This window comes from Triticum urartu, chromosome 5A (genome assembly GCF_056163025.1).
Source record: "Triticum urartu cultivar PI428250 chromosome 5A, HENAU_Tu73, whole genome shotgun sequence".
Taxonomy (NCBI): Eukaryota; Viridiplantae; Streptophyta; class Magnoliopsida; order Poales; family Poaceae; genus Triticum; species Triticum urartu.
In genome coordinates, this window is record NC_141877.1 from 614,219,224 (window position 1) to 614,243,988 (window position 24,765).

The following is a 24,765-nucleotide window of genomic DNA, read 5'->3' on the forward strand; positions in this document are numbered from 1 at the left end:
ACGTGATGATCGGACATGGTTTAGTTGATTTGGATCACGTAATCACTTAGAGGATTAGAGGGATGTCTATCTAAGTGGGAGTTCTTAAGTAATATGATTAATTGAACTTAAATTTATCATGAACTTAGTCCTGGTAGTATTTTGCAAATTATGTTGTAGATCAATAGCTCGCGTTGTTGCTTCCCTGTGTTTATTTTGATATGTTCCTAGAGAAAATTGTGTTGAAAGATGTTAGTAGCAATGATGCGGATTGGATCCGTGATCTGAGGTTTATCCTCATTGCTGCACAGAAGAATTATGTCCTTGATGCACCGCTAGGTGACGGACCTATTGCAGGAGCAGATGGAGACGTTATGAACGTTTGGCTAGCTCAATATGATGACTACTTGATAGTTTAGTGCACCATGCTTAATGGCTTAGAATCGGGAATTCAAAGACGTTTTGAACATCATGGAGCATATGAGATGTTCCAGGAGTTGAAGTTAATATTTCAAGCAAATACCCGAGTTGAGAGATATGAAGTCTCCAACAAGTTCTATAGCTAAAAGATGGAGGAGAATCGCTCAACTAGTGAGCATGTGCCCAGATTGTCTGAGTACTACAATCGCTTGAATCAAGTGGGAGTTAATTTTCCAGATAAGATAGTGATTGACAGAATTCTCTAGTCACCATCACCAAGTTAGTAGAACTTCGTGATGAACTATGATATGCAAGGGATAATGGAAACGATTCCCAAGCTCTTCGTAATGCAGAAATTGACGAAGGTAGAAATCGAGAAAAACATCAAGTGTTGATGGTAGACAAGACCACTAGTTTCAAGAAAAGGGTAGAGGGAAGAAGGGGAACTTCAAGAAGAACAGCAAGCAAGTTGCTGCTCAAGTGAAGAAGCCCAAGTCTGGTCCTAAGCCTGAGACTAAGTGTTTCTACTGCAAAGGGACTAGTCACTGGAAGCGGAACTACCCCAAGTGATTGGCAGATAAGAAGGATGGCAAAGTGAACATAAGTATATTTGATATACATGTTATTGATGTGTACTTTACTAGTGTTTATAGCAACCCCTCAGTATTTGATACTAGTTCAGTTGCTAAGATTAGTAACTCGAAACGGGAGTTGCAGAAAAACAGAGACTAGTTAAGGGTGAAGTGACGATGTGTGTTGGAAGTGGTTCCAAGATTGATATGATCATCATCGCACACTCCCTATACTTTCGGGATTAGTGTTGAACCTGAATAAGTGTTATTTGGTGTTTGCGTTAAGCATGAATATGATTTGATCATGTTTATTGTAATACGGTTATTAATTTAAGTAAGAGAATAAATTGTTGTTCTATTTACATGAATAAAACCTTATATGGTTACACACCAATGAAAATAGTTCGTTGGATCTCGATCGTAGTGATACACATAATCATAATATTGAAACCAAAAGATGCAAAGTTAATAATGATAGTGCAACTTATTTGTAGCACTGACGTTTAGGTCATATTGGTGTAAAGCGCATGAAGAAACTCCATGCTGATGGGATTTTGGAATCACTTGATTATGAATCACTTGATGCTTGCGAACCATGCCTCATGGGCAAGATGACTAAGACTCCGTTCTCCGGAGCGAGCAACTGACTTATTGGAAATAATACATACTGATGTATGCAGTCCGATGAGTGTTAAGGCTCACGGCAAGTATCGTTATTTTCTGAACTTCACAGAGATTTGAGCAGATATGGGTATATCTACTTGATGAAACATAAGTCTGAAACATTTGAAAAGTTCAAAGAATTTCAGAGTGAAGTGGAAAATCATCGTGACAAGAAAATAAAGTTTCTACGATCTGATCGCGGAGACAAATATTTGAGTTACGAGTTTGGTCTTCAATTAAAACAATGTGGAATAGTTTCACAAACTCATGCCACATGGAACACCACAGCATAATGGTGTGTCCGAACGTCATAAACGTACTTTATTGGATATAGTGCAATCTATGATGTCTCTTACCGATCTACCACTATCGTTTTGGGGTTATGCATTAGAGACAGCTGCATTCACGTTAAAAGGGCACCATCTAAATCTGTTGAGACGACACCGTATGAACTGTGGTTTGGCAAGAAACCAAAGTTGTCGTTTCTTAAAGTTTGGGGTTGCAATGCTTATGTGAAAAAGTTTCATCCTGATAAGCTCAAACCCAAATCGGAAAAGTGTGTCTTCATAGGATACCCAAAAAGTTACTGTTGGGTACACCTTCTATCACAGATCCAAAGGCAAGACATTCGTTGCTAAGAATGGATCCTTTCTATAGAAGGAGGTTCTCTTGAAAGAAGTGAGTGGGAGGAAAGTAGAACTTGATAAGGTAATTGTACCTTCTCCCTTATTGAAAAGTAGTTCGTCACAAGAAATCTGTTCCTGTGACTACTACACCAATTAGTGAGGAAGACTAATGATGATGATCATGTAACTTCAGATCAAGTTAATACCGAATCTCGTAGGTAAACCAGAGTGAGATCCGCACCAAAGTGGTACGGTAATCCTGTTCTGGAAGTCATGTTACTAGACCATGACGAACTTGCGAACTATGAGGAAGCGATGATGAGCCTAGATTCCGCGAAATGGCTTCAGGCCATGAAATCTGAGATGAGATCCATGTATGAGAACAAAATATGGACTTTGATTGACTTTCCCAATGATCGGCGAGCCATTGAGATTAAATGGATCTTCAAGAGGACGACGGACACTGATAGTAGTGTTACTATCTACAAAGCTAGAATTGTCGCAAAAAGGTTTTCGACAAGTTGATGGTGTTGAGTATGATGAGAGTTTCTCACTCGTATCTATGCTTAAGTTTGTCCGAATCATGTTAGCAATTGCCGCATTTTATGAAATCCAGCAAATGGATGTCAAAACTGCATTCCTGAATGGATTTGTAGAAGAAGAGTTGTATATGATGAAGCCGGAAGGTTTGTCGATCCAAAAGGAGCTAACAAAGTGTGCACGCTCCAGCGATCCATTTATGGACTTGTGCAAGCCTCTCGGAGTTGGAATAAACGCTTTGATAGTATGATCAAAGCATATAGTTTTATACAGACTTGCGGTGAAGCCTGTATTTACAAGAAAGTGAGTGGGAGCACTACAACATTGCTGATAAGTATATGTGAACAACATATTGTCGATCGGAAATAATGTATAATTTTCTAGAAAGCATAAAGGAATATTTGAAAGGAGTTTTTCAAAGAAAGACCTCAGTAAAGCTGCTTACATATTGAGCATCAAGATCTATAGAGATAGATCAAGACGCTTGATAAGTTTTTTCAATGAGTACATACCTTGACAAGATATTGAAGTAGTTCAAAATGGAACAATCAAAGAAAGAGTTCTTGCCTGTGTTGCAAGGTGTGAAATTGAGTAAGACTCAAAGCCCGACCACGGCAGAAGATAGAAATAGAATGAAAGTCATTCCCTATGCCTCATCCATAGGTTCTATAAAGTATGCCATGCTGTGTACCAGATCTATTGTATACCCTACACTATGTTAAGCAAGGGAGTACAATAGTGATCTAAGAGTAGATCACTGGACAGCGGTCAAAATTATCCTTAGTGCAATAAGGAAATATTTCTCAATTATGGAGGTGACAAAAAGGTTCGTCGTAAAAAGTTACATTGATGCAAGTTTTGACACAGATCTGGATGACTCTAAGTCTCGATCTAGATACATATTGAAAGTGGGAGCAATAAGCTAGAGTAGCTCCATGCAGAGCATTGTTGACATAGAAATTTGCAAAATACTTACGGATCTGAATGTGACAGACCCGTTGACTAAAATTATCTCACAAGAAAAACATGATCACACCTTAGTACTCTTTGGGTGTTAATCACATAGCGATGTGAACTAGATTATTGACTCTAGTAAACCCTTTGGGTGTTGGTCACATGACGATGTGAACTATGGGTGTTAATCACATGGTGATGTGAACTATTGGTGTTAAATCACATGGCGATGTGAACTAGATTATTGACTCTAGTGCAAGTGGGAGACTGAAGGAAATATGCCCTAGAGGCAATAATAAAGTTATTATTTATTTCCTTATATCATGATAAATGTTTATTATTCATGCTAGAATTGTATTAACCGGAAACATAACACTTGTGTGAATACATAGACAAACAAAGTGTCACTAGTATGCCTCTACTTGACTAGCTCGTTAATCGAAGATGGTTATGTTTCCTAACCATAAACAAAAGAGTTGTTATTTGATTAACGGGATCACATCATTAGGAGAATGATGTGATTGACATGACCCATTCCATTAGCTTAGCACCCGATCGTTTAGTATGTTGCTATTGCTTTCTTCATGACTTATACATGTTCCTATGACTATGAGATTATGCAACTCCCGTTTGCCAGAGGAACACTTTGTGTGCTACCAAACGTCACAACTTAACTGGGTGATTATAAAGGAGCTCTACAGGTGTCTCCAAAGGTACATGTTGGGTTGGCATATTTCGAGATTAGGATTTGTCACTCCGATTGTCGGAGAGGTATCTCTGGGCCCTCTCGGTAATGCACATCACGTAAGCCTTGCAAGCATTGCAACTAATGAGTTAGTTGTGAGATGATGTATTACGGAATGAGTAAAGAGACTTGCCGGTAACGAGATTGAACTAGGTATTAAGATACCGACGATCGAATCTCGGGCAAGTAACATACCGATGACAAAGGGAACAACGTATGTTGTTATGCGGTCTGACCGATAAAGATCTTCGTAGAATATGTGGGAGCCAATATGAGCATCCAGGTTCCGCTATTGGTTATTGACTGGAGATGTGTCTCGGTCATGTCTACATTGTTCGCGAACCCGTAGGGTCCGCATGCTTAAGGTTTCAATGACAGTTATATTATGAGTTTATGAGTTTTGATGTACCGAAGGAGTTCGGAGTCCCGGATGAGATCGGGGACATGATGAGGAGTCTCGAAATGGTCGAGACGTAAAGATCGATATATTGGATGACTATATTCGGACATCGGAAAGGTTCCGAGTGATTCGGGTATTTTTCGAAGTACCGGAGAGTTACGGTAATACGTATTGGGCCTTATTGGGCCATACGGGAAAGAAGAAAAAGGGCCTCAAGGGTGGCCGCACCCCTCCCCTTGGTCTGGTCCGAATTGGACTAGGGAAGGGGGGCGCCCCCTTCCTTCCTTCTCCTTTTCCCTTCCTCTTTTCCTATTCCATATGGTAGGTGGAATCCTACTAAGACTAGGGAGTCCTAGTAGGACTCCACACTTGGCGCGCCCCCTCCTAGGGCCGGCCTCCTCCTCCCTTGCTCCTTTATACACGGGGGCAGGGGGACACCTCTAGACACAAGTTGATCCACGTGATCATATTCTTAGCCGTGTGCGGTGCCCCCTTCCACCATAATCCTCGATAATATTGTAGCGGTGCTTAGGCGAAGCCCTGCGACGGTAGAACATCAAGATCGTCACCACACCGTCGTGCTGACGGAACTCTTCCCCGACACTTTGCTGGATCGGAGTCCGGGGATCGTCATCGAGTTGAACGTGTGCTAAAACTCGGAGGTGCCGTAGTTTCGGTGCTTGATTGGTTGGGTCATGGAGACGTACGATTACATCAACCAAACGCTTCCGTTGTCGGTCTACAAGGGTACGTAGATCACACTCTCCCCTCTCGTTGCTATGCATCACCATGATCTTGCGTGTGCGTAGGAATTTTTTTGAAATTACTACGTTCCCCAACACTTGGATGTACCTTGCAAGTTCCACAGCGGCGCGAAGCCGTCGAATCACACCACCCGGAAGTGCCACTGGCTCGCCAGGATCGCCAAGGGAGACGGCCTCCTGCCACCCCCGCCTGCTGGGCAGCCGCCTTTGCCTCCGCCCCAGCAGCCGGCAGTCAGGCCAGTCAGCGTGGTACAAGACGAATACCCTGAAGAGCACGGAGCCTACGTGGTGTTCAACAGTGTGGCTGATGATCGACGCAGCAGGCGGCTGCAGCGACAAGAGGTGAACGCAGTAGCCTCACAGACGCCAGAGTTCATGCACTGGTCTGAGAGGCCCATCAGCTGGAGCAGGGCTGACCACCCATAAGTGATGCCGAGTCCGGGCTCCTACGCCTTGGTCCTGGACGCCACCTTTGCCACAGACAAACGGGCAACGCGTTTCTCGCGAGTTCTGATAGATGGGGGCAGCAGCATCAATGTCCTGTACAAGGACACCATGGAGAAGTTAGGAATCAAGCAGAGACAGCTTCAGAACAGCCGGACTGTGTTCCACGGCATTGTTCTTGGCCTTTCCTGCTCACCAATCGGCAAGATCCTGATTGACGTCCTCTTTGGGGACAAAGATCACTTCCGAAGAGAGTTTGTTTGGTTTGAGGTAGTGGACCTTGAAAGCCCATACCATGCGCTACTTGGCCGGCCCGCCTTGGCCAAGTTCATGGCGGTCCCCCACTACCTCAAGATGAAGATGCCCAGTTCCAGGGGAATTCTGAGTGTGGCCGGCGACTACCGGAAGTCGTCCGCTTGCACGGCCGAGAGCAGTCGGCTGGCCGAGTCCCTGGAGATTGCAGCCGAGAAGTGACTCCTTGAGCGAGTTGTGGCGATGGCCGGCAAGCAGCCGGAGATATCGCCCGACCCGAAGGAGTCGGAAGCCGAAGGTTCGTTCAAGCCGGCCAAAGAGACAAAGAGGATACCCTTGGATCCGGAGCGCCCAGAGAGGTACGCCGTCGTAGGTGCAAACCTCGACAACAAATAGGAAGGCGAGCTCGTTGATTTCCTCCGTGAGAATCGGGACATCTTCGCATGGTCTCCCAAGGACATGCCAGGTGTACCGACGAATTTCGCCGAGCACAAGTTACACGTCCGATCTGATGCAAAGCCGGTCAGGCAGCCCCTGCGCCGCTTATCAGAAGAGAAGAGAAGAGTTGTCGGAGAAGAGATAGCCCGAGTCCTAGCAGCCGGCTTCATTATGGAAGTTTTCTTCCCGGAGTGGCTGGCAAATCCGGTCCTGGTGCTAAAGAAGAACAAGCAATGGCGAATGTGTATTGACTACACGAGCCTCAACAAGGCCTGCCCCAAGGACCCATTTGCTCTGCCAAGAATTGACCAGGTGATAGACTCCACAGCCGGATGCGAGTTGTTGAGCTTCTTGGATGCATACTCAGGATATCACCAGATCAAGATGAATCCGGCTGACAGATTGAAGACCGCCTTCATCACGCCGTTTGGAGCATTCTGCTACCTCACCATGACGTTCGGCTTAAGGAATGCCGGCGCCACCTCTCAGCGTTGCATGCAGAAGTGCCTCTCAAGCAGCTCGGCAGGAACGCCCACGTTTACGTGGACGACGTGGTGCTGAAGGCGGAAAAGCGAGGAACACTTCTGGAAGACCTCGAGGATACCTTTGAGAACCTGCGCCGGTTCCAGATCAATCTCAACCCCGAGAAGTGTGTCTTCGGAGTACCAGCCGGCCAGCTGCTAGGTTTCCTGGTCTCTGAACGCGGCATAGAATGAAACCCAGTAAAAATCAAGGCCATTGAGAGAATGGAGGTACCTAGCCGACTGCTGGATGTGCAGAAGTTCACCGGCTGCTTGGCGTCCATCAGCCGATTCATCAGTTGGCTGGGCGAGAAAGCTCTCCCCTTATACCAACTCATGAAGAAGACCACTTTTTTCGAGTGGAACCATAAGGCGGATGAAGCTTTCCACCAGTTGAAGAAGATGCTGACTACTCCACCCATCCTGGCGGCTCTGACTCCCAAGGAACCTATGCTCCTGTACATCGCCGCCACCAGCCGAGTAGTCAGCACAGTCATTGTAGTAGAGCGCAAGGAGGAAGGCAAGGCGCTACCTGTCCAGAGACCAGTATATTACCTGAGCGAGGTACTGTCGACCTCCAAGCAGAACTACCCTCACTACCAGAAGATGTGCTATGGCGTGCACTTTGCTGCCAAGAAATTGAAGCCTTACATTCAAGAGCATCCAATCACAGTGGTCTGCACGACTCCACTTGCCGAGATCATCGGTAGCCGAGATGCCTCTGGTCGAGTGGCCAAGTGGGCCATAGAGCTGGCTCCTTACACCATCTACTACCAGCCCCGCACCGCTATCAAATCACAAGCACTGGCCGACTTCCTCGTCGACTGGGCCGAGACCCAGTACCTGCCTCCAGCGCCTGACTCCACCCATTGGCGGATGCACTTCGACGGCTCCAAGATGCGCACCGGCTTGGGAGCCGGCGTCGTCCTCACCTCTCCCAAAGGCGACAAGCTCAAATATGCACTACAAATCCATTTTGCCGCCTCCAACAACGTGGCCGAGTACGAGGCGCTCATTCAAGGGCTCCGGCTTGCCAAAGTACTTGGCATCCGCCGGATCTTGTGTTATGGCGACTCGGACTTAGTGGTCCAGCAGTCATCTGGCGACTGGGACGCGAAAGACGCAAACATGGCGAGCTACCGTTTCCTCATGTAGCAACTCAGCGGGTATTTCGAAGGGTACGAGTTCCTCCATGTTCCAAGAAACGACAACGACCAAGCAGACGCCTTGGCACGAATCGGCTCTACCCGCCAGGCAATACCATCTGGCGTCGCCCTTCAACGCCTCCTCAAGCCGTCTGTCAAGCCTTCACCAGAATCAGACTCCATTTTTGTGACGGCTCCTCCCGAAGACGGCGAATCCGACTCCAGAGCTCCGGCAGTCGGAACGGGGACTTTGGCGGGCGACTCCAAAGCTGCCACAATCGAGCCCGGCCCGGGGACTATGGTGACGGACTCGAAGATTCCAGAACTCGGCCCAAGGACCGCGCCAGTCGGCCTGGGGACTTCATCATCCCAGCAAGCGGCTGTTGACTCCAGCCCGCCGCCGCCCAGCCCAGCCGCCCTCGTCCAAGTCGCAGTTCTGGTAGTCGAAGAAATAGCAGCACCCTCATGGGCCCAGCCCATCCTCAAATTCCTGGTGAACAAAGAGCTACCAACTGATCAGACCTCAGCTCGGCAAGTACAACGCCGGGCGGCAGCCTATACCATAATCAACAGAGAGCTGGTCAGGCGCAGCGTCACTGGTGTCTACCAGCACTGCGTAGAGCCAGAGCAAGGCCAGGCGATCCTCAAAGACATCCATCAAGGCGAATGCGGCCACCATGCGGCTTCAAGAGCACTCGTCGCCAAAGGTTTTCGGCACGGTTTCTTTTGGCCGACTGCCTTGGAAGAGGCCAAGGAGTTGGTCCAAAAATGCAAAGGGTAGCTCGCCGCACCAGCCGGCTTCCGCGCTCATGACCATCCCCATTGCTTGGCCTTTCGCAGTTTGGGGTCTAGACATGGTGGGACCATTCAAGACAGCACGAGGTGGTCTAACTCACCTACTTGTCGCAGTGGACAAGTTCACCAAGTGGGTGGAAGTGAAGCCAATTAAGAAACTGAACGGTCCGACTGCCGTGACCATCATCACCGATATCACAATTCGGTACGGCATACCACACAGCATCATCACCGACAATGGCACAAATTTTGCCAAAGGCGCCTTGGCCTGTTTCTGCGCAACACAGGGCATCTGACTGGACCTAGCGTCCGTCGCCCACCCGCAGTCAAACGGCCAAGTGGAGCGAGCAAACGGCCTCATCCTGTCCGGCATCAAGCCTCGGTTGATCGAGCCTCTTGAGCGCTCGGCTGGCTGCTGATTCGATGAGCTGCCAGCCGTCCTCTGGAGTCTGCGCACGACTCCAAACAAGTCAACCGGCTTCACGCCCTTCTTCCTCATCTACGGTGCCGAAGCCGTCATCCCAACGGACATAGAGTTCGACTCCCCACGAGTCACCATGTACACCGAGGAGGAAGCAGAAGAAGCACGACAAGACGGCGTCGATTTGCTGGAAGAGGTCCGGCTGTTGGCACTCAGCCGGTCCAGCATCTACCAGCAGAGCCTGCGCCGATACCACAACAGGAAGGTCAGGCCAAGATCTTTTCAAGAAGGCGACCTTGTGCTCCGGCTGATCCAGCGAACAGCCGGCCAGCACAAGCTGTCGCCGCCTTGGGAAGGCCCTTTCATCATCAGCAAAGTACTAGGCAACGATTCCTACTACCTGATCGATGCTCAGAAGCCCCGAGCACGCAAGAGGGACGACTCCGGCAAGGAGACAGAGCGGCCATGGAATGCAAATCTTCTCCGAAGATTTTACAGTTGATGCAGTATGTACCACGCTACCTTTTGTATTAAAGTACCAAGACTTCGGCCCCCCCGAGACGAGCTCGGGGACTGCCCTCTTTTGTCTGTATGATAAAAATTATGCCTACAAGTATGTTACTCTTTGTCATGCCACTTGGCACCGGGCTTGACAAGTCGGCCCGGGAACTTGCCGCCTTGCACTATGAAATGCTTCCTGCAGCCGGACAAGTAGTGTGTAACACCTAAGCTGTCTTCTGTCAGAAACCGCAGCTCGCAGAGCGATTGTACAGTGGGCAGAGGTAAGGTAGAATGGGTGCTCGCACGAAAAATGGCTAAGGACTCAAAGCGTAAAACATAGCTCAAGACGGCTTCCAGCCTTTCTTGCAAACCGACTCTCGGACAGTCGGATTGTCGTTTTCTATCCAACTTGCTCAAACAATCTTGAAATCGGCTAAGTACTTGCTTTCCCAAAGTAGCCTAGCACTTGATCCAGCAACAGTCCGCAGAGCGGCTGTCCGATTGGCAAGGCAGGCAACTAAGAGAAATCGGCAAAGGAAAATAGCCAAAAGAACAATGAGCAAGAAAAGATAGATATATGTATATATATAACATAGGCCCTTGGCCGAATTGTTGAGTAGAGGTTCAAAATACACCCTGCGGGTGGAATTGTGTGAATTAACTAGTTCTTCAAAAGAATACTGAAGCAGATAAAACAAAAGACACAGCGGCAGCTTAGGAGGCGGCAAACGGATTTGGGGGGTCGGAGGAGGCGCCAGCGTCAGGCGTCGGGGCGGTCGGCCGGCTAGTCTTGGCTTGATCGCCTCCGGCAGCAGTCGGGTCGGTCGCACGCGGCTCGTTGCTGGAGGCGCGGTCGGGCTGAGGCTGGCCGTCTGCTCCATCTTCTGGTGCCTCCGCCTCGCCCTCATCCTCCGCCTCGTCCTCCTCCTCGATGCTGGAGCCAATCACCTCCGCTGAGTCTTCGCCGTAGTCTGGGTTCATCCCAAACCACTCCGGCGGTACCTCCTCGGCGTCTTCAGACCGCTCGGGGACGAAGATGCTCGTGTCGGTGTACTCGGCTATCGCCGCAGCATGCTTGATGAGGGCGTCTTCCGCAGCCGCCAGCTCCGGCTGGGCCTCGGACCGAAGCGTGGCCAACCGGTCTAGATCCAGCCCCAGGTACCATGCCTTGACGAACTCCAAGGCCCGGCGCGCTCCAGCCCGGGCCGAAGAGCCCTTCCAGGCATCGAGGAGACCAGCCGCGACCTCCAACCAGTTGGCCGTCAGGCTGGGGGTGCGCAGAGCCTGCATATCCGGGCAAAGGGCAGAAATGGCCTGGGCACCGACGCGCTGAAGCCGGCGCAGCATCCGGTGAGCTGGCCGGAGGCGAGCCTCGATGCTCAAGATGTGCTCATCAAGAGTTCGGGGGGCATCGGCGGCGATCTCCGCACCCTCCGCCCTCCGACTTTCACGATCGGCCTCGATGGCTTGGATAGCGGCCAGCGACTGCCCAAGGAAGAAGTCTGCAAAAGACACGAAGAAACGAAAAAGCAAGTCAAAAACCAGGAGTCGGCACGATCTAAGTCGGCAGCTCGAAGAAAGAAAATAAAGAGACTCACCATCAATGATGTCTTCAATCTCGTGGAAGCCGGAGGACAGCAGCGCCTCCTTGTCAGACCAGGAGGAGCACTTGCTCGCGAACTCGGCCAAGAGGGCGGTTTCCGTCTCCTCCGCCTCCCTCTGTGACTTCGCAAGCAGCTCCTTTTGCTCTGCCAACTGAGTGGCCAGCAGATCGTGCTCTGTGGCGAGCCTGCTGCACTCCTCCCCTTTGGCGAGCAGGGCGGAGTTGGCTTCGCTCAGCTGCTGTTGAAGAGCAGCGTTGGCTCCTGAAGGAAAGGAAGAAAGACAACAGTCATCAATAAAGTAGGTCGCCGGGGAGATCCGGCCCGACTGCTCACCAGTCGGCCCGAATCTCGGGACTACAGCCCGCGGGTGCGCTAGCACGCCCCCGTAGAGACGAAAAAAGAGGGAAGGACTTACTCCGGCTCTCCACCAAGTCGGCGGTCCGCTTGCCCAGCTCTTCAACATTATAGTTGAAGGCAGTGACGCGAAGGTTGTGGTAATCCTGCAACAAGCATTTCAGACAAAGTTAGTACCCAGAAGTTCATCAATTGGAGTTCCGGGCCGCCTGCTCAGTAGCCGGCCCGAAACTCGGGGACTACACCCAGTGGGTGCACTGGCATGCCCCCACAGAGAGGAACAAGAAAAACAAAGGCCCAAAGAAAAACATACCCGGACGGCTGCCCGCGACGCTAGGAACGCCTTTGTGCAACTCTGGAGGGCATCACCCTCAGCGCGGAGCTTCGCCTAGACGTCCAGGAGCGCCCGGTTCAGCGGCCCTGTGCCGCCTCCTCGCACCCACCCAACAGGTGCGGCGCTCGTCGCTTCGGCGTCTGGAGCCGCCGAGATGGCGGTGCCGGGTTCCAGGGGGCGGGGTGCCGAAGTCGCCTTCTCCAGACGACGGCGCGCTGGCGAGCCAACCTGGAGGAGTAGCCTCGCCACGGCCTCGTCTTCGGTCGGTGGCACCGGAGGTTCCGCTGGCTGCTGGCCTTGCACACCTTCAGACGACGGTGGAGGCGGTGGCGGAACGTTCGCGCCCGCAGTAGAGGGCTCGCCGCCTTCCCTCTCCTCGACGAGGTTCTCCCCGCCGGCTTCTCCAGTCTGCCCTGTGAACTCCGGGGGCGGCAGCGCAGAGTTCAGCGGGGTAACAAGCAAGGTCGACTGGCGGCGTGCGGCTTCCTCAGCCTGCTGCTTCACCGTGGTGGCGGCTTCGGCCTCCGCTAGTTTTTTCTTAGCGGAGGCCTCCGCCCTGTCGGCCTCCACCTTCTCCAGGCGGAGGGCTTCTTCTTCATTGCGCTTCTCCTGCGCATTCCGCTCCGTCGCCTCCCGGAGGTCGGCAGCGGGGTCTATCCGCCGAGTGGTGGTGGGCGTCTCCGCTGACCCCATGATGGAGGCGGCGGCGACCCGCTCAAGAGAGAGGGGAGCCCTAAAGAAAGAGGGGCGAGCAGAGAGTCAGACAAAACACGAAGAAAGAATAAACTTTGAAGACAGAATACTTACGCAGAGACCAACAGCGGCTTCTTCACTTCCTTACGGAAGCGGATGGCCTTCGCGGCTGCCTCGTCCCGCCGGGTCGCCGCAGCCGAGCCCTTGGGATTCTTCGGCCGGCTACCGAACAAAGTCGGCACAGCCCGGCGCTTCTTCCCGCCGCCTGGAGCGCTCGACGCGGCAGAAGAGCCCGCGCCCAGCTGGCTGGCTCCTAGCCGATTGCGAGGGGCGACTCCTCCCTCGGCGTCGTCTTCAGGACAGTCGGCGAAGGTAGCCGAGGGCCTGAAGTCACCTGTCGTCCCTCCTCCTCCCTCGGCGTCGTCTTCCAGAGCCGCCGCCCCCAGATCGGGGTCGTCGACGTCACTCTCTGCCAGGTCGGCGACGAACTCACGGGCCGGCCCCGAGGCACCGGCTGGTGGGTGAAGAAGGGGATTCTAACCAAAGCCGACTGATCAAAACAAAACTCGGCAAGAAGAAGACAATCCAAAGAAAGAAAAGAAAGGCGACTCACCACGGGCAGGGGGTTGGCGCGGGAGTATGGCTCCTTGCCGAATCGCCAGTCCTCCGGGAGCCTGCTGTCCGAGAGGTAGTTCACCATATGGGCCACCTCTTTGTGAGGCATGTCCTTGGTGCACATCCGACTCAGGTCGCGGCCCCCACTCATCTGGCATATCATGTGAGGGCGGCCTTGGAGTGGGAGAACTCGGCGCGAGACGAAGGCGGCCAGCAGGTCCGAACCAGTCAGACCCTCCGACTACGTCAGCACTCGGAGTCGCGTGATGGCGCCGGCTCCCGCAGGCGTCAGCGACCTGGCCCGATACAACTAGTTGGGCAGTCTGCCAGCCGGCGGGCCGGCTTCGAAAGCCGGCAGATTGACCCAGTCGCCCCTCGTGGTGACATTCCTGACGTAGAAGTAGGACCTCTGCCACATCTTCACCAACTTCAACAGCGAGATGGAGGGGAAGTGGCTGTCGGCTCCTGTCCTTCGCACGGCGATGAAGGCGCCGCACTGAGTCGGCACGCCCGTGGCCTGGGTGCCGAGCTTGGAGAAGAAGAACTCCCCCCAGAGCTCGAGGGTGGGGAGGACTCCGAGGAAGCCTTCGCACAGAGCCACAAAGGTGGACAGCAGCACCACTGTGTTGGGGGTGAGGTGGTGCGGCTGGAGGCCGTAGAACTCCATGAACGACCGGAAAAAGCTGCTCGCCGGCAGCCCCAGCCTGCGCAGGTAGTGCGAGCGGAAGATGACCCGCTCGCCCTCCTGCGGGGCGGTGGAAATCTCCCCCGCCAGTGCAAGATGCACCTGCACACGATCTTCACCGGGAAGCCGACGGGTCCGTCGAAGGAACTCGATATGGTCTTCGTGGACTTCGGAGCCGTCCCAGGTGACGGAGCGCACTGGGGGAGGTGCGGCAGCGGAGGAAGAACTCATCGCGAGCTGTCACCACAGCGTTCGCCGGAGCCTGGGCATGCAGCGGAGCGAAGAAGAGAAGAGGAAGCAGGAGAGAGAGGAGGAAGAAAGCAAGGGGTAGTGGGAAGGAGGGGCGCGCGTGCCCCCTCTTCCCCCTACTTATAGCCCCGTGGGCTGCGAAGCCGAGGGGGCGGACGTGGGGATTTACTGCGCCCGCAACCCCACGACCCCCACGATCCGCGTAAAGTTACTGCGCGCAGTAACTTCATGGGAATCCCAACCGTCCACCGGGGCCGCAGCGGATCCGCTCGGGCGCTGAGGCACAGTAGTGGCGGGCCCTGCCTACGGGCATGTCCCGTCGCGTGCGTGGGCTGGCAGGACGGCCTGGCCACGTGCCCTCGCGTGACAGGCCAAGAACGGGCGGCGGCCTGGAAGCTTAGCTAGCACGCCACTTGAAATCCCGCCGCGACGTTCGAACTACTAAGCAAGTCGGAATTGAGTGAGTCCGAGTTGGGCGAGTCCGACTCCTTCTAATCAGCCCGGCAGAAGTTAATCAAGACCATGTGTTGAGCACCCGGAAGGTGAAACTACTGAGGCTTCTCGGCCGATCGTCCGTGGCGCCTCACCAGCTTCGGGGACTACTGTCGGAGTAATGTGCCACGGGTAGGCCAACCCGAGCCCCATAACCTTTCAAGACATTGGGGCAGGCTGCGCCCCTCAAGACCACAGGGTGAAGAGCCGCCTCCTGGGGAGTCTACGGCAAGGTGGCCGACTGCCCGCTCACGGCCGAGTCCTAGGCGCGACTTCCAGAGAAGCCGGCTTTGGGGAGTCGGCCGACGACTCCAACAAACCGTGACCTCATCGAAGGGGACGGGGCAGGGGCGTGGCTACAATGAAGCCCACTCCCCGCCCCTTACCAAGGGCAGGCATGGCTACAACACGCCGTACTTGGGAAGATCTCCCTGTGGCGTGGCACTATTACCCGGCCGGCCCTGACATCAGCACCACTGTACCGGGTCCTGCGCCCACGACGGCTTGTATGTATGGCCTGGAGGCAGCGGGGCCCACCAGTCAGCAAGACCTCGGGAGATGGCGGGAGAACCGCCAGTCGGACCCGTCGGGAGTCGGCCTGGGGGAGTCGGCCGAGCCCTCCCCCGGGGCCCACGCGCCATTAATCAAGAAGAGATGGGGAGTGGCCATAGTGATCGCCCGCCAGCCAGCGGGGCTGTTGCCACGACCCCATGACCAAGCTTGCGTCATCAGGAGCACGCAGTAATCAGCAGTCGGCAAGACCCGCCCGCAGCGGACGCGGCTTGTCGGCTCCGTACCAGACCAGTCGGCGGGGCCCACCAGTCGGCGGGCCCCAGCAGTCGGCGGAGAAGTCGGAGGTCGGAGGCACTGACGGTTGGGCCTGCGCCCAGTCGAATTACCATTGTACCCCTGGGAGGTAGGCCTATATAAACCCCCCAGGGCACCCATGCAAAGGGTTGGATCCCAGTAGTTCTATTCTATACCAGATAGAAGGAGAGAGCTAGCCTTGCCCTCTCCTACCACCAGACACAGCTCAAGGAGCAACCGTGTAAACAGTTGACCATAGTGATCATGCGGAGACCCCGCAGAGCAGCAGTAGGGGTATTATCTCCCCGGAGAGCTCCGAAGTTGGGTAAGATTCGCCGGCGTGCATGTCTTCGCCTCATCCCGTTTCCAGGCACCAGCGACGTTCTACTCGCCCCCACCATGATAAGCCATCCGTTGGCATATGCCGCACCAAACCCCCGACACCGATCTAGCACCAAAGGTACGACACCTCCGCGATCTGCACACGTTCGGCTCGGTGACATCCTGCGAACTCACGATCCAGTAGAGCTTCGTCAGCACGACGGCGTGATGATGGTGATGATGTTGCTACCGGAACAGGGCTTCGCCTAAGCACCGCTACAATATTACCGAGGTGGATTATGGTGGAAGGGGGCACCGCACACGGCTGAAGATCAATGCTCAACTTGTGTATCTATGGGGTGCACCCCTCCCCCGTATATAAAGGAGTGGAGGAGGGGGAGGGGGCCGGCCTCTCTAGGCGCGCCCCAAGGAGTCCTACTCCCACCAGGAGTAGCATTCCCCTTCCCTTTGTTGGTTTTAGGAGAGAAGAGAGGAGAGGGAGAAGGAAGGAAAGGGGGGCCAGCCCCCTTTCTAATTCGGATTCGTCTTGGGCCCCCCTCCTTTGCTTCCCCTCTCTTCCAGTAATGCCCAATAAGGCCCATATACCTCCCGAGGGGTTCCGGTAACCTCCCGGTACTCCAGTATACTCCCGATTTCACCCGGAACCATTCCGATGTCCAAACATTGGCTTCCAATATATCGATCTTTACGTCTCGACCATTTGGAGACTCCTCGTCATGTTCGTGATCAAATCTGGGACTCCGAACTACCTTCAGTACATCAAAACACATAAACTCTTACCGATCGTCACCAAACCTTAAGCGTCCGGACCCTACGAGTTCGAGAACTATGTAGACATGACGGAAACATGTCTCCGGTCAATAACCAATAGCGGAACCAAGATGCTCATATTGGTTCCTATATAGTCTATGAAGATCTTTATCAGTCAAACCGCATAATGATATACGTTGTTCCCTTTGTAATCGGTATGTTACTTGCCCGAGATTCGATCGTCGGTATCCCAATACCAAGTTCAATCTTACCGGCAAGTCTCTTTACTCGTTCCGTAATGTTACATCCGGTAACTAACTCATTAGCTACATTGCTCGCAAGGCTTATGGTGATGTACATTACCGAGAGGGCCCAGAGATACCTCTCCGACAATCGGGGTGACAAATCCTAATCTTGATCCATGCCAACTCAACAAACACCATAGGAGACACCTGTAGAGCACCTTTATAATCACCCAGTTATGTTGTGACGTTTGGTAGCACACAAAGTGTTCCTTCGGTTTTCGGGAGTTGCATGATCTCATAGTCATAGGAACATGTATAGTTATGGAGAAAGCAATAGCAACAAACTAAACGATCATCGTGCTAAGCTAACGTATGGGTCAAGTCAATCACATCATTCTCTAATGATGTGATCCCATTAATCAAATGACAACTCATGTCTATGGTTAGGAAACATAACCATCATTGATTCAACGAGCTAGCCAAATTGAGGCAAACTAGTGACACTCTGTTTGTCTATGTATTCACACATATACTAAGTTTCCAGTTAATACAATTCTAGCATGAATAAAAAACATTTATCATGATATAAGGAAATATAAATAACAACTTTATTATTGCCTCTAGGGCATAGTTCCTTCAGTCTCCCACTTGCACTAGAGTCAATAATCTAGATTACATTGTAATGATTCTAACACCCATTGAGTCTTGGTGCTGATCATGTTTTGCTCGTGAGAGAGGCTTAGTAGACGGGTCTGCAACATTCAGATCCGTATGTATCTTGAAAATCTCTATGTCTCCCTCCTTGACTTGATCGCGGATGGAATTGAAGCATCTCTTGATGTGCTTGGTTCTCTTGTGAAATCTGGATTCCTTTGCTAAGGCAATTGCACCAATATTGTCACAAAAGATTTTCATTGGACCCGATGCACTAGGTATGACACCTAGATCGAATATGAACTCCTTCATTTGCTACTTCCGAAGCAGCTATGTATTCCGCTTCGCACATAGATCCCGCCATGACGCTCTACTTGGAACTGCACCAACTGACAGCACCACCATTTTATAAAAACACGTCTCCGGTTTGTGACTTAGAGTCATCCGGATCAGTGTCAAAGCTTGCATCGACGTAACCGTTTACGACGAGCTCTTTTTCACCTCCATATACAAGAAACATATCCTTAGTCCTTTTCAGGTATTTCTGGATGTTCTTGACCGCTATTCAGTGATCCACTCCTGGATTACTTTGGTACCTCCCTGCTAAATTTATAGCAAGGCACACATCAGGTCTGGTACATAACATTGTGCTACCTCTTGAGCACTGCGTTGATTTTCCCTTCAAGAGGAAAGGGTGATGCAGCAAAGTAGCGTAAGTATTTCCCTCAGTTTTTGAGAACCAAGGTATCAATCCAGTAGGAGGCCACACGCAAGTCCCTCTTACCTACACAAACAAATAAGAACCTAGCAACCAACGTGATAAATGGGTTGTCAATCCCTTCATTGTCACTTACGAGAGTGAGATCTGATAGAGATAATAATGATAAGATAAATATTTTTGGTATTTTTATGATATAGATTGAAAGTAAAGATTGCAAAATAAAATATATTGGAAACTTATATGATGAAGAATAGACCCAGGGGCCATAGGTTTCACTAGTGGCTTCTCTGAAGATAGTGTAAGTATTACGGTGGGTGAACGAATTACTGTCGAGCAATTGATAGAAAAGCAAATAATTATGAGAATATCTAGGCATGATCATGTATATAGGCATCACGTCCGCGACAAGTAGACCGACTCCTGCCTGCATCTACTACTATTACTCCACACATTGAGCGCTATCCAACATGCATCTAGAGTATTAAGTTCATAAGAACAGAGTAACGCCTTAGGTAAGATGACATGATGTAGAGGGATAAAATCAAGCAATATGATATAAACCCCATCTTTTTATCCTTGATGGGAATAATACAATATGTGTCATTTCCCTTTCTGTCACTTGGATCGAGCACCGCAAGATTGAACCCAAAGCTAAGCACTTCTCCCATTGCAAGAAAGATCAATCTAATAGGCCAAACCAAACTGATAATTCGAAGTGACTTGCAAAGATAACCAATCATGCATAGAAGATTTCAGAGAAGAATCAAATATTGTTCATAGATAGACATGATCATAATCCCACAATTCATCGGATCTCGACAAACACAACGCAGAAAGATTTACATCAAATAGATCTCCAAGAAGATCGAGGAGAACTTTGTATTGAGATTCAAAGAGAGAGAAGAAGTCATCTAGCTACTAACTATGGACCCAAAGGTCTGAAGTAAACTACTCACACATCATCGGAGGGGCCATGGAGTTGATGTAGAGGCCCTCCGTGAACAATGCCCCCTCCGGCGGAGCTCCGGAAAAGGCCCCAAGATGGGATCTCTTGGATACAGAAGGTTGCGGCGGTGGAAGTAGGGTTTCGTGGTGCTCCTGGATGTTTTCGGTGTATGTGAACATATATAGGAGGAAGAAGTAGGTCGGTTGAGCCACGAGGGGGGAGGGCGCACCCAGGGGGTAGGCGCGCCCCCTGCCTCGTGGACTCCTTGTCCGTTTCTTGACGTCCACTCCAAGTCCTCTGGACCATGTTTGTTCCAAAAATCACGCTCCCGGAGGTTTCATTCCGTTTGGACTCCGTTTGATATTCCTTTTCTGCGAAACACTGGAATATGCAAAAAACAGCAATTTGCACTGGGCCTTGGGTTAATAGGTTAGTCCCAAAAATAATATAAAAGTGTAAAATAAAGCCCATTAACATCCAAAACAGATAATATAATAGCATGGAACAATAAAAAATTATAGATACGTTGGAGACATATATATCAAGCATCCCCAAGCTTAATTCCTGCTCGTCCTCGAGTAGGTTAATGATAAAAACAGAATTTTTGTTGTGGAATGCTTTCTAGCATGTTCTTCAATGTATTTTTATCTATTGTGGCATGAATGTTCAGATCCGAAAGATTCAAGATAAAAGTTTATTGTTGACATTAAAATAGTAATACTCCAAGTATGCTAATCAAGCAATTATGTCTTATCAAGATACCATAGCCAAAGAAAACTTATCCCTACAAAATCATATAGTTTGGCCATGCTTCATTTTCGTCACACAAAATGCTCCCATCATGCACAACCCCGATGACAAGCCAAGCAATTGTTTCATACTTAGCCTTTTCAAAATCTTTTAACTTTTACGCAATATATGAGCGCGGGCCATGGACATAGCACTATGGGTGGAATAGAATATGATGATTGAGGTTGTGTGAGAAGACAAAAGGGAGAAAGTCTCGCATTGACGCGGCTAATCAATGGGCTATGGAGATGCCCACCGATTGATGTCAATGCAAGGTGTAGGGATTTCCATGCAACGGATGCACTAGAGCTATAAATATATGCAAGCTCATCAAAGAAACTAAGTGGGTGTGCATCCAACTTGCTTGCTCACAAAGACCTAGGGCTTTTGAGGAAGCCCATCATTCGAATATACAAGCCAAGTTCTATAATTAAAAAATCCGACTAGTATATGAAAGTGAAAAAATAAGAGACTCTCTATCATCAAGATCATGGTGCTACTTTGAAGCACAAGTGTGGGAAAAGGATAGTAACATTGTCCCTTCTCTCTTTTTATCTCTCTCTTTTTGTTTTTGTTTGGGCCTTATTTCTCTTTTTTATGGCCTCTTTTTTTTCGTCCGGAGTCTCATCCCGACTTGTGGGGGAATCATAGTCTCCATCATCCTTTCCTCACATGGGACAATGCTCTAATGATGATCATCACACTTTTATTTACTTACAACTCAAGAATTAAAACTCGATACTTAGAACAAAATATGACTCTATGTGAATGCCTCCGGCGGTGTACCGGGATTGCGATGAATCAAGAGTGACATGTATGAAAAATTTGAGCATGGTGGCTTTGCCACAAATACGATGTCAACTACATGATCATGCAAAGCAATATGACAATGATGATGCGCGTCATAATAAATGGAACGGTGGAAAATTGCATGGCAATATATCTCGGAATGGCTATGGAAATGCCATAATAGGTAGGTATGGTGGCTGTTTTGAGGAAGATTTAAGGAGGCTTATGTGTGATAGAGCGTATCATATCACGGGGTTTGGATGCACCGGCGAAGTTTGCAGCAACTCTCAAGGTGAGAAAGGGCAATGCACGGTACCGAAGAGTCTAGCAATGATGGAAGGGTGAGAGTGCGTATAATCCATGGACTCAACAATAGTCATAAAGAACTCACATACTTATTGCAAAAATCTACAAGTCATCAAAACCAAGCACTACGCACATGCTCCTAGGGGGATAGATTGGTAGGAAAAGACCATCGCTCGTCCCCGACCGCCACTCATAAGGAAAGCAATCAAAGAACACCCCATGCTTCAAATTTTTCACGCAACGTTTACCATACGTGCATGCTACATGAATTGCCAACTTCAACACAAGTGTTCATCAATTTCACAATTACTCAACTAGCACACCTCTAATATTACCACCTTTATATCTCAAAACAATCTATCAAGCATCCAACTTCTCTTAGCATTTAAAATTTCTAACCAAAGTGAATTACCATGCTGTTCGAAATGACTCTCAAAATGATATAAGTGAAGCATGAGAGATCAATTATTTCTATAAAATAGAACCACCGCCGTGCTCTAAAAGATATAAGCGAAGCACTAGAGCAAAAATTATCCAACTCAAAAGATATAAGTGAAGCACATAGAGTATTCTAACAAATTCCAATTCATGTGTGTCTATCCCAAAAGGTGTGTACAACAAGGATGATTGTGGTAAACTAAAAAGCAAAGACTCAAATCATACAAGATGCTCCAAGCAAAACACATATCATGTGGCGAATAAAAATATATCTCCAAGTAAAGTTACCGATGGACGAAGACGAAAGAGGGGATGCCTTCCGGGGCATCCCCAAGCTTAGGCTTTTGGTTGTCCTTGGATTTTACCTTGGGGTGCCTTGGGCATCCCCAAGCTTAGGCTCTTTCCACTCCTTGTTCCATAATCCATCAAATCTTTACCCAAAACTTGAAAACTTCACAATACAAAACTTAAAAGAAAATCTCGTGAGCTCCGTTAGTAAAAGAAAACAAACCACCACTTAAAGGTACTGTAATGAAATCATTATTTATTTATGTTGGTGTTAAACCTACTGTATTCCAACTTTTCTATGGTTTAAAAACTCTATTGCTAGCCATAGATTCATCAAAATAAGCAAACAACACACGAAAAGCAGAATCTGTCAAAAACAGAACAGTCTGTAGTAATCTGTAGGTTTCGAATACTTCTGGAACCCCAAAAATTCTAAAATAAATTTCTAGAAGTTAGGAATTTATCTATTAATCATCTTAAAAAAATAATTAACTAAATATAACTCTCCAATAAAAAATGGCAGCAATTCTCGTGAGCGCTAAAGTTTCTGTTTTTTACAGCAAGAACACAAAGACTTTCCCCAAGTCTTCCCAAAGGTTCTACTTGGCACAAACACTAATCAAAAGCATAAAACCACATCTAAACAGACGCTAGATGAATTATTTATTGAATAACAGCAAGGAAAAATATTGGGTTGTCTCCCAACAAGTGCTTTTCTTTAAAGTCTTTTAGCTAGGCAAAAGATTTCAACGATGCTCACATGAAAGACAAGAATTGAAGCACAAAGAGAGCATCATAAAATACGTGACAAACATATCTGAGTCTAACATAATTCCTATGCATAGGCATCTTATAGGCAAACAAATTATCAAGGCAAGCAAAAACTAGCATATGCAAGGAAGCAGAAAGAAACAATAGCAATCTCAACACAACGAGAGGTAATTTAGTAGCATGAAAATTTTTACAACCATATTTTCCTCTCTCATAATAATTACATGTAGGATCATAAGCAAATTGAACAATATATCTATCACATAAAATATTCTCAACATGATCCACATGCATGCAAAGTTGACACTCTTCTGAAATAGTGGGATTAACATTAACTAAAGTCATGACCTCTCCCAACCCACTTTTATCAAAAACTTCATAAGATTGAACATTCGCCAAATATGTGGGATCTAAAGTTGACACTCTTCCAAACCAACTTTCAATACTATTGCAAACATTATTATCAATCTCATATTCATCATGGGGCTTAAATGTATTTTCAAGATCATAAGAAGAATCACCCCAATCATGATCATTGCAACAAAAATAGTAGTCATAGCAAAACTAACATCCCCAAGCTTAGGGTTTTCATATTATAAGCACAATTGACATTCAGAGAATTTATGATAACATCATTGCAATCATGCTTTTCATCGAAGGAACTATCAAGTATGCATGCAATAGCAACGATCTCATGTTTAACACAAGGAACTATAGCAAACTCATCTTCATAAATATTGGAATCATGGCCACAAGAATAGCAAGCATCACATTCATCAAGGGATATTTCAATCAAATCATCAGAATCATAATTATCCATAGATTCATGCATATTATTATTTTCTTCCCAAGCAACGGTCATTCTTTCAATAAATTCTTTGACATAGACATTATGAGCATAGTTTTCATAGCAATATTTAAGTATGTCAAAATTTTCAGATTCGTAGAGAGTAATATCATACTTTTCAATCAAAGAAGCAACCTTAAAAGCAACAAATTCTTCAATTTGTTCGATATCGTAGTAACTATAAACACCCTTTGCATAAGAAGATAAGATTTCATTATCATTAAACTCACATAGGTAGGGGAGGTGTTTTTAGGGTTCTTAGAGAAACAAGTAAGATCACAAATTTCACAAAGATTCCAAGCGTAACATAGCAACTTGTTTATTTGATCCCATAAGAGTCTCCCTTTTTCAAACAAACGGTGACGCACAAAATGAGCATGCTCGTCTAAAGATTTCCCATCAACAAGGCTAGTTGGGGTTTCAGCACGAGCGCATAAGGATCAAAGATGATCCAAGTAGAACACTTTAAGTGGATCCATATCAATAGATTTTTAGCAAGCAAAGATGCAAGAAAATAGAAGGCACATGGAAACACAAAGAAAGATACATACGGGAAAAAAAGCGAATAAAACGACAAGGGTGAAGTGGGGGAGAGGAAAACGAGAGGCAAATGGCAAATAATGTAATGTGAGGGATAAGAGTTTTTGATGGGTACTTGGTATGTCTTGACTTGTGCGTAGACTCCCCGGTAAAGGCGCCAGAAATCCTTCTTGCTACCTCTTGAGCACTGCATTGGTTTTCCCTTGAAGAGGAAAGGGTGATGCGGCAAAGTAGCGTAAGCATTTCCCTCAGTTTTTGAGAACCAAGGTATCAATCCAGTAGGAGGCCACACGCAATTCCCTCGTACCTACACAAACAAATAAGAA